Source organism: Thalassophryne amazonica, chromosome 1 (genome assembly GCF_902500255.1).
Source record: "Thalassophryne amazonica chromosome 1, fThaAma1.1, whole genome shotgun sequence".
Taxonomy (NCBI): domain Eukaryota; kingdom Metazoa; phylum Chordata; class Actinopteri; order Batrachoidiformes; family Batrachoididae; genus Thalassophryne; species Thalassophryne amazonica.
The window spans coordinates 49,455,230-49,466,688 of NC_047103.1; positions in this window are offsets into that span (position 1 = coordinate 49,455,230).

The window sequence follows — 11,459 nt, forward strand, 5'->3', positions numbered from 1 at the left end:
AGGGTGTCTGTCTCCCTGATCTGAATTGGGAGCTGGTTCCACAGGAGAGGAGCCTGAAAGCTGAAGGCTCTGCCTCCCATTCTACTCTTAAAAACCCTAGGAACTACAAGTAAGCCTGCAGTCTGAGAGCGAAGCGCTCTATTGGGGTGATAATGGTACTATGAGGTGCCTAAGATAAGATGGGACCTGATTATTCAAAATCTTATAAGAAGAATTTTAAATTCTATTCTAGAATTAACAGGAAGCCAACGAAGAGAAGCCAATATGGGTGAGATATGCTCTATCCTAGTCCCTGTTAGTACTCTAGCTGCAGCATTCTGAATTAACTGAAGGCTTTTCAGGGAACTTTTAGGACAACCTGATAATAATGAATTACAATAGTCCAGCCTAGAGGAAATAAATGCATCAATTAGTTTTTCAGCATCACTCTGAGACGAGACCTTTCTAATTTTAGAGATATTGCGCAAATGCAAAAAAGCAGTCCTACATATTTGTTTAATATGCCCATTGAATGACATATGCTGATCAAAAATGACTCCAAGATTTCTCACAGTATTACTAGAGGTCAGGGTAATGCCAGACACCATGTTTCTACGATTTGTGGGGCCAAGTACAATAACTTCAGTTTTATCTGAGTTTAAAAGCAGGAAATTAGAGGTCATCCATGTCTTTATGTCTGTAAGGCAATCCTGCAGTTTAGCTAATTGGTGTGTGTCCGCTGGCTTCATGGATAGATAAAGCTGGGTATCATCTGCGTAACAATGAAAAATTTAAGCAATGCCGTCTAATAATACTGCTTAAGGGAAACATGCATAAAGTGAATAAAATTGGTCCTAGCACAGAACTTTGTGGAACTTCATAATTATCAGTCTGTGAAGAAGATTCCCCATTTACATGAACAAATTGTAATCTATTAGATAAATATGATTCAAACCACCGCAGCGCAGTGCCTTTAATACCTATGGCATGCTGTAGTCTCTGTAATAAAATTTTATGGTCAACAGTATCAAAAGCAGCACTGAGGTCTAACAGAACAAGCACAGAGATGAGTCCAATGTCTGAGGCCATAAGATCATTTGTAACCTTCACTAATGCTGTTTCTGTACTATGATGAATTCTAAAACCTGACTGAAACTCTTCAAATAGACCATTCCTCTGCAGATGATCAGTTAGCTGTTTTACAACTACCCTTTCAAGAATCTTTGAGAGAAAAGGAAGGTTGGAGATTGGCCTATAATTAGCTAAGATAGCTGGGTCAAGTGATGGCTTTTTAAGTAATGGTTTAATTACTGCCACCTTAAAAGCCTGTGGTACATAGACAACTAATAAAGATAGACTGATCATATTTAAGATCGAAGCATTAATTAATGGTAGGGCTTCCTTGAGCAGCCTGGTAGGACTGGGGTCTAATAGACATGTTGATGGTTTGGAGGAAGTAACTAATGAAAATAACTCAGAACAATCGGAGAGAAAGAGTCTAACCAAATACCGGCATCACTGAAAGCAGCTAAAGATAACGATACGTCTTTGGGATGGTTATGAGTAATTTTTTCTCTAATAGTTAAAATTTTATTAGCAAAGAAAGTCATGAAGTCATTACTAGTTAAAGGAATATCGGCTCAATAGAGCTCTGACTCTTTGTCAGCCTGGCTACAGTGCTGAAAAGAAACCTGGGGTTGTTCTTATTTTCTTCAATTAGTTATGAGTAGTAAGATGTCCTAGCTTTACGGAGGGCTTTTTTTTTTATAGAGCAACAGACTCTTTTTCCAGGCTAAGTGAAGATCTTCTAAATTAGTGAGACGCCATTTCCTCTCCAACTTACGGGTTATCTGCTTTAAACTGCGAGTTTGAGAGTTATACCACGGAGTCAGGCACTTCTGATTTAAAGCTCTCTTTTTCAGAGGAGCTACAGCATCCAAAGTTGTCTTCAATGAGGATGTAAAACTATTGATGAGATACTCTATCTCACAGAGTTTAGGTAGCTACTCTGCACTGTGTTGGTATATGGCATTAGAGAACATAAAGAAGGAATCATATCCTTAAACCTAGTTACAGCGCTTTCTGAAAGACTTCTAGTGTAATGAAACTTATTCCCCACTGCTGGGTAGTCCATCAGAGTAAATGTAAATGTTATTAAGAAATGATCAGACAGAAGGGAGTTTTCAGGGAATACTGTTAAGTCTTCAATTTCCATACCATAAGTCAGAACAAGATCTAAGATATGATTAAAGTGATGGGTGGACTCATTTACATTTTGAGCAAAGCCAATTGAGTCTAATAATAGATTAAATGCAATGTTGAGGCTGTCATTCTCAGCATCTGTGTGGATGTTAAAATCGCCCACTATAATTATCTGAGCTAAGCACTAAGTCAGACAAAAGGTCTGAAAATTCACAGAGAAACTCACAGTAACGACCAGGTGGACGATAGATAATAACAAATAAAACTGGTTTTTGGGACTTCCAATTTGGATGGACAAGACTAAGAGTCAAGCTTTCAAATGAATTAAAGCTCTGTCTGGGTTTTGGATTAATTAATAAGCTGGAATGGAAGATTGCTGCTAATCCTCCGCCTCGGCCCGTGCTACGAGCATTCTGGCAGTTAGTGTGACTCGGGGGCGTTGACTCATTTAAACTAACATATTCATCCTGCTGTAACCAGGTTTCTGTAAGGCAGAATATGTTGTGAAAGTGTCGTGACACGGACCCACAACAGGGGGCGTTAATGAACGGACAATGGATAAGCCAAAAAGTAACAATTTAATGTTGTGAATCGCACAACAACGTACAGACAATAACAATATGGTGGACTGTCAATCATACACCAGGTGACGTGTGGGCAGGCTCGACGATAGAAGACGCCTGGAGAGAGAAGAGCTGGATCCCCACACAGCTTCCAACACCAACGGAGCTGAAGAACACCGGAGCCGCCAAGCCCTGCGCCCCAGGTGGCCGCTGTCTTCAGCAGTCAGACCCGGTACTGCTGGCAGAGAACAGAGACAGTCCAGATAATAATCCCACAGTCTGTATTAAGTAAAGGAGGGAAAACCTCCACCTCCAATCACACACACTCGTGCAGCTCCTGGTCAACCACTTATCTGAGTTGGGGTGTGAGGCGAAGCCGTCGCTGTCACACCAAACGCCAATCCCTCAGATAAGGACACACTCCAGGAAAACGGCTGCAACAGAAGTTCAGGTTATTACACACAAAGTGTCAGTCAGCAGAGAAATTACCTGAATGGTAGTTGATTTCTCGGCGAGGAGGTGGAGTTGCAGTCCGGTCTTTGTAGTGGTGGTGATGGGTGACAGCTTGTGTTGATTAATGACAGCTGTCACCTCCAGCAAAGCCGACGCCCTCTCGTGCTTGAAGCCCGCACTTCAAGCAGGGCGCCATCTTGTGGTGGTGGGCCAGCAGTACCTCCTCTTCAGCGGCCCACACAACAGGACCCCCCCCTCAACGGGCGCCTCCTGGCGCCCGACCAGGCTTGTCCGGGTGCCGCCGGTAGAAGTCGGCCAGGAGGGCCGGGTCCAGGATGAAGCTCCTCTTCACCCAGGAGCGTTCTTCGGGTCCATACCCCTCCCAGTCCACCAAATACTGGAACCCCCGGCCCTTCCGACGGACGTCCAGGAGCCGGCGCACGGTCCAAGCCGGCTCCCCGTCGATGATCCGGGCAGGAGGCGGCGCCGGTCCGGGGGCACAGAGGGGTGACACGTGGTGAGGTTTGATGTGGGACACATGGAAACCGGGTGGATCCGCAGTGAAGCTGGCAGCTTCAGCTTCACTGCGGCTGGACTGAGGACCTTGAGGATAGGGAAAGGTCCGATGTATCTGTCCTTCAACTTTTGGGATTCCACTTGCAGGGGAATGTCCTTTGTAGAAAGCCAAACCTCCTGCCCAGGCTGGTACGCAGGGGCCGGGGCACGCCGGCGGTCTGCATGGTTCTTGGCCATCGTCCGGGCTTTGAGCAGGGCAGAGCGGGCGGTACGCCACACCCGACGGCACCTTCTCAGATGGGCCTGGACCGAGGGCACCCCGACCTCTCCCTCCACTAGCGGGAACAATGGGGGCTGGTACCCCAAACACACTTCAAATGGGGAGAGGCCGGTGGCAGACGAGACTTGGCTATTATGAGCGTACTCGATCCAGGCCAGATGGTCACTCCAGGCCGTCGGGTGCGCGGAGGTCACGCAACGGAGGGCCTGCTCCAGTTCCTGGTTTGTCCGCTCTGCCTGCCCGTTCGTCTGGGGGTGGTACCCAGACGAGAGACTGACGGTGGCCCCCAGTTCCCTACAGAAACTCCGCCAGACCTGGGAGGAGAACTGAGGACCACGATCCGAGACAATGTCTGATGGAATCCCATGCAGACGCACGACGTGGTGGACCAGGAGGTCTGCAGTCTCCTGGGCCATCGGGAGCTTCGGGAGGGCCACGAAGTGGGCCGCCTTGGAAAACCGGTCCACTATCGTTAGGATGGTGGTGTTTCCCTGGGACGGCGGGAGGCCCGTGACAAAGTCCAGGCCGATATGAGACCAGGGGCGACGAGGCACTGGCAGAGGCTGGAGGAGGCCTTGGGCCTTGTGATGGTCAGCTTTGCCCCTGGCGCAGGTGGTGCAGGCCTGGACATACTCCCGGACGTCGGCTTCCATAGACGCCCACCAGAAGCGCTGCCAGACCACTGCCACGGTTCTTCGCACCCCTGGGTGACAGGAGAGCTTGGAACCGTGACAGAAGTCAAGGACCGCAGCCCTGGCCTCTGGTGGGACGTACAGTTTGTTCTTCGGACCGGTCCCCGGGTCCGGGCTCCGTGTCAGGGCCTCCCGGACGGTCTTCTCCACGTCCCAGGTAAGGGCGGCCACGACAGTGGACTCGGGGATGATGGTGTCAGGGGGGTCTGACAGCTCGGTCTTGACCTCCTCTTCGTGCACCCAGGACAGGGCATCAGATCGTTGGTTCTTTGTCCCGGGGCGGTAGGTGATCCGGAAGTCAAAACGCCCGAAGAACAGCGACCAGCGGGCTTGCCTGGGGTTCAGACGCTTTGCGGTCCGGATGTACTCCAGGTTCCGATGGTCCGTGAAAACTGTAAATGGTACCGACGCTCCCTCCAACAGGTGTCTCCACTCTTCAAGAGCCTCCTTCACCGCAAGAAGTTCCCGATTGCCAACGTCATAGTTCCGTTCAGCTGGGGTCAACCTGCGGGAAAAGTAGGCACATGGATGGAGAACCTTGTCGGACTCCCCGCTCTGGGATAGCACGGCTCCTATCCCTGAGTCAGAGGCATCCACTTCAACAATAAACTGGCGCTTGGGATCGGGCTGCACCAGAACTGGTGCAGTTGACAACCGGCGTTTCAACTCCCTAAACGCGGCTTCGCACCGATCCGACCAGGTGAAGGGGACTTTTGTGGAGGTCAGGGCTGTCAGGGGGCTAACTACCTGACTGTAACCCTTGATGAACCTCCGGTAGAAATTTGCAAAACCGAGGAACTGTTGTAGTTTCCTACGGTTCGTTGGTTGGGGCCAATCTCTCACCGCCGCAACCTTGGCCGGATCAGGGGCGACGGAGTTGGAGGAGATGATGAACCCCAAGAAGGACAAAGAAGAGCGGTGGAACTCACACTTCTCGCCCTTCACAAGCAGCCGGTTCTCCAACAACCGCTGTAGGACCTGACGTACATGCTTAACATGGGTCTCAGGATCCGGAGAAAAAATGAGTATATCGTCTAGATATACGAAGACAAACCGATGCAGGAAGTCCCGCAAGACGTCATTAACCAATGCTTGGAACGTCGCGGGCGCATTGGTGAGGCCGAACGGCATGACCAGGTACTCAAAGTGACCTAACGGGGTGTTAAATGCCGTCTTCCACTCGTCTCCCTCCCGGATCCGAACCAGGTGATAAGCATTCTTAAGATCCAATTTCGTGAAAATTTGGGCTCCATGCAGGGGCGTGAACACTGAATCCAACAGAGGTAACGGGTATCGGTTACGAACCGTGATCTCGTTCAGCCCTCTGTAATCAATGCATGGACGGAGTCCGCCGTCCTTCTTGCCCACAAAAAAGAAACCAGCACCCATCGGGGAGGTGGAGTTCCGGATCAACCCGGCAGCTAACGAGTCCCGGATGTAGGTCTCCATTGATTCGCGTTCCGGACGTGAGAGGTTGTACAGCCTGCTGGACGGGTACTCAGCGCCCGGTATCAAATCAATGGCACAATCGTACGGACGGTGCGGGGGCAGCGTGAGTGCCAGATCCTTGCTGAAGACGTCAGCAAGGTCGTGGTACTCGGCTGGCACCGCCGCCAGATTGGGGGGGACTAAAACCTCCTCCTTAGCTGTCACACCGGGTGGAACCGAGGATCCTAAACACTCCCGGTGGCAGGTTTCGCTCCACTGAACCACAACCCCAGACGGCCAATCAATCCGGGGATTGTGTTTTAACACCCATGGAAAACCCAATATCACTCGGGAGGTAGAAGGTGTTACATAAAACACAATCTCCTCCCTGTGATTCCCAGACACCACCAATGTCACTGGCTGAGTCTGGTGTGTGATTAGTGGAAGAAGGGTGCCATCTAGTGCCCGCACCGACAATGGTGACGGTAAGGCCACTAGAGGGAGCCCAACCTCCTTTGCCCATCTGCTATCCAGCAGATTTCCCTCCGACCCCGTGTCCACCAGTGCTGGGGCGTGAAGGGTTAAATCCTCACTCAGGATCGTGACTGGGATTTGTGCAGATTTACAGGGTCTCCCCGCGTGGGTATTGTGACCCACCCTTAGCCCAGTCTCTAAGGACGAGTGCTGCTGTTTTGATCGTTTGGGGCATTCTCTCTGTGTGTGCTCAGTTGAGCTACAGAGAAAACACTCTCCACGGATCAGCCTCCTTTGTCTCTGATCTGATCGTTTTTTGGCCCTGCTCGTTTCCATAGCAACGTCAGCAGGGGGAGCTGTTGTCACGTGGAGAGCCCTGGCAGTGGAGCGTGGGGAAGTCGGCTCCCTTTCAGACCCGGGAGGAAGAGGGACGGCTTGTGCCTGACCACGCCCTTCGTCTCGCTCCCGTCGGTGTTCTGTTAATCGGTTGTCTAACCGTATAACCAGGTCGATAAGCCCATCTAAATCCCGCGGCTCGTCCTTCACCACCAGGTGCTCCTTGAGGACCAGAGACAGTCCGTTTACAAAGGCGACGCGGAGCGCAACAGCATTCCAGCCGGCTCGCGCTGCCGCGATGCGGAAGTCGACTGCATACTTTGCTGCGCTCCGACACCCCTGTCTTATCGACAGCAGCACACTTGCAGCGGCCTCGCCTCTATGAGGGTGGTCGAACACCTGTCGGAACTCCCTCACAAACTCAGTATAAACCGTTAGGAGCCGTGAATTCTGCTCCCAAAGCGCCGTAGCCCAGGCGCGTGCATCTCCTCGAAGCACCACATTTAACTGTTTTAGTCTGTGGTGCAGTTGAAGGTGCTATATTATTTTTTCTTTTTGAATTTTTATGCTTAAATAGATTTTTACTGGTTATTGGTGGTCTGGGAGCAGGCACCGTCTCTACGGGGATGGGGTAATGAGGGGATGGCAGGGGGAGAGAAGCTGCAGAGAGGTGTGTAAGACTACAACTCTGCTTCCTGGTCCCAACCCTGGATAGTCACGGTTTGGAGGATTTAAGAAAATTGGCCAGATTTCTAGAAATGAGAGCTGCTCCATCCAAAGTGGGATGGATGCCGTCTCTCCTAACAAGACCAGGTTTTCCCCAGACGCTTTGCCAATTATCTATGAAGCCCACCTCATTTTTTGGACACCACTCAGACAGCCAGCAATTCAAGGAGAACATGCAGCTAAACATGTCACTCTTGGGGATTGGGGAGGGGCCCAGAGAAAACTACAGAGTCCGACATTGTTTTAGCAAAGTTACACACCGATTCAATGTTAATTTTAGTGACCTCCGATTGGTGTAACCGGGTGTCATTACTGCCGACGTGAATTACAATCTTACCAAATTTACGCTTAGCCTTAGCCAGCAGTTTCAAATTTCATTCAATGCCGCCTGCTCTGGCCCCCGGAAGACAATTGACTATGGTTGCTGGTGTCGCTAACTTCACATTTCTCAAAACAGAGTCGCCAATACCCAGAGTTTGATCCTCAGTGGGTGTGTCGCCCAGTGGGGAAAAACAGTTCGAAATGTGAATGGGTTGGTGGTGTACACGGGGCTTCTGTTTAGGGCTACGCTTCCTCCTCACAGTCACCCAGTCGGCCTGCTTTCCCGGCTGCTTGGGATCTGCTGGAAGGGAACTAACGGCGGCTAAGCTTCCTTGGTCCGCACCGACTACAGGGGCCTGGCTAGCTGTAGAATTTTCCACGGTGCGGAGCCGAGTCTCCAATTCGCCCAGCTTGGCCTCCAAAGCTACGAATAGGCTACACTTATTACATACTGCTAAAGGAGGCCGAGGAATAACTAAACATTTCACACCCAGAGCAGAAAAGTGCGGGAGAGACAGGAGAAGCCGCCATGCTAAATCGGCTAAGAGCTAGTAGCTGCGCTAAGCTAGCGGATTCCTAAAAACACACAAAGTGAATAATGTGTGAATAATTTAGAGGTGATTCAGCAGAGGGAGTGCTTTAGTTAAGGCACGTAAAGATTACACTGTGAAACAAATCGTTACCTAGTTATCTAGATCAATCAAACTGCGCAGATTAAACAGCTAACAGATACAGCAAAACACCGCTGTGCTGCGGAACAGGAAGTGATTCAATACCGCAGTGAGAGCCAACCACCAGTAGAGGCAACAAACGCCTATCGCAGGATGTCACGCGCCAGTCTGCCATGTTTCTGATGGGGACAGATGAGGGCGGTCACTGGAAGTAGAATTATGCTGTTTCATTTAACCCCTTTAGCTCCCACTCTCAAACGTGACTACAGTACCCAATTTAGCACTCATTATAGGGGATTTTACTAAATCAGCCTCTAACAGTCCTGTCATGTATGCAGAAATATAAAATTAAGTTAATTCAGCTTTGAATAGCTTTGGGGTAAAGTTAAATATTTGATTTGCTATGTCCATCTCATTAAGGTACCACCATAAAATGTTCAGCCAAAGATTTGGAAACAAAATTTGTAGGTCTCTGTTGGGGAATGCAGGTAGTAGCCCAGTGGGATCAACCTGGGTTTCACCCCCTCATGACGTGTGTCCCTGGATAAGACTTCATCTGCATTGTAAATGGACTGGATCTCCATTGTATGTTTCCATCTGATATCCTTTGCAATGCTGCTTCACATTCACCCCTCATTGTTTGGGTGCTGCCATGTAAGGTGTTTAACTGCACACCAGGAGCAACCTGAGAATCGAAGACCCTCCCCAAGGCACCTCAGACTTTTTTTTTTGTGATGGGGAACCAAATCACTCAGCTCTAAATGGGTACGATGGAAGCTGTGCCAGACTCGTATCTGTTCCAGGTGGCGTTGTAAACTCTCATACCCTTCATGCTGAAAAATCTGGGGATTCCATACGTACAAGCATGTTTATAATAGTGGGAGGAAAACCACATGGACACAGGGAGAACATGCAAATTCCACATAGGAACTCCGTGGAATCAAACACCAGACCTTCTTGCTATGAGGGAAGAGTACTAACCACTGATCCATCATGCTGCTCTGTTTATCCAAGACGAGACGAGAGACACCACAACCAACAATCCAGACGAGCTGAAGACCGCTAACAAAGCCACCAGCTTCCATAGCACCTTGGCAGTGCCACAGCCACTGATCTGCGTTTAGGGGGACAAAGTCCCGTCAGTGCAGTAATTTACACAAAAGAAGTCCCAACCAAGTCGTGGCATTCCTGTGGTGATGAAAATGATCTCTTTTTCAATTCCTGGGTGGGATCTATATCCAGAGTCGATCTAAAGATGCTTGTGCATGGGCTTGTTTTAATTTGGGAATGTCATTGCACGGCGACAACCACATGGTCCTTGATAGATCCTTGGCCTGGTCTGACAATCGGGGTCTGAGGATCTGCTGCCGTGTTCATCTACCTTTACGGCCATTGGGTTTCAAACCATCACCTCCTCCACCTGATCTGCCGTTGAGGACTTGCTTCACCAGAGCCGCATTAGCTGCCCTGTGTTCGGGGTTCCTATTGGGCCTTCGTGGTTACCGTATCGGTAACCACGAAGGCCCTCATCGTATTTCACCCCAACAGACAATCCCCTACTTGATCTGACACCCAGGTGTAACAACATGGACGAGTGGTTGGCTTTTGACACCCACCAGCCAAGTATTGAGTGCACAAATGAACATACTCTTCAGAAGTTTGACATTTCCGGCTTATAAATGTATTTGGATTCATCTTAGGAAATATTGTAATATTTTGAAAGATCACCCAAGTACATCCTTATGCTAAATATGAATGAAATCGGTCAACTGGTTCTTGAGATATCGTACTAACAATCACAAACGGACGGATGGACATGCTGGTCGCTATATCCCCCTCGCATTTCAGTTTATATAAAATTAGTCTACATTATTATTATTATTTAAAAAATACTGCTGTTTTCCATCATATTTTATTTTTATGCACCTGTTCATCCACCAGAGGGCGCCATTATATCGGGCACGTTCAAGTCCTCAGCTCCCACAGTGCACGACAAAACCTTTCCTGTAGGCAGCAAAGCTTCTCTTCTCAAACCCTCCAACTCCTACAGATACAATTACAGCAGGATGAGAAGCACTTGTGCTTCCACAGCTTTTTGGAGCAATTAATGCGGCTCACAGGGAGAGGTGGCGGAAAGAACAAGAGAGCACGTGAGCAAGAACGATCCCCTTTATGTTTGTCAAGCAGCAACAGAGAGCTATAATTATAACACTGGAAGCCTTGGATTGCAACTTCTCTGTGTTAATTTGTTCATCCGTCAGGTTCTCACAGGCAGCCTCTCTGAAAACATCACAATCTCACAATCTCCATTCGTGAACACAAACTAAATGAAGAGCGCCGCAGCTCACACTCACAGTTGTGTGTCAGACTCGTCTATTTTCTAAACATTTGTGCAATTACAGACCTTTAATGTGATGCTGATTTGACAGTGTTCAGCAAAGTGTTGGAAAACAATCAGATGTCATGTTCATATTACAGTTTGAAGTGGCCTGAATCTGATGATTTCTTCCTGTTTGGTGCAGATCTGATGTTTCGATGTAGTGTGCATGCACACAAAATCATTTTTCGGATTCATACGTATGTGGTCTGATTTGAATCTGTTGACGTGAGAATAATCTTTTCTTAGGCATGAACATGCTAAATCAGATTTTTACAATTTTAGTCTGTTAATTTGTACATGTGCTTACAGTGGCAAAAAAGTTTGTGCAACCTTGAGCTGTTATATGCCTTAATTTTGAAATTACATCAATTAAAAAAATCTGTATTTTCATAAGCAGCAGTAGACCAAGCAGCAGTAGACCAAGCAGCTCATCCCACA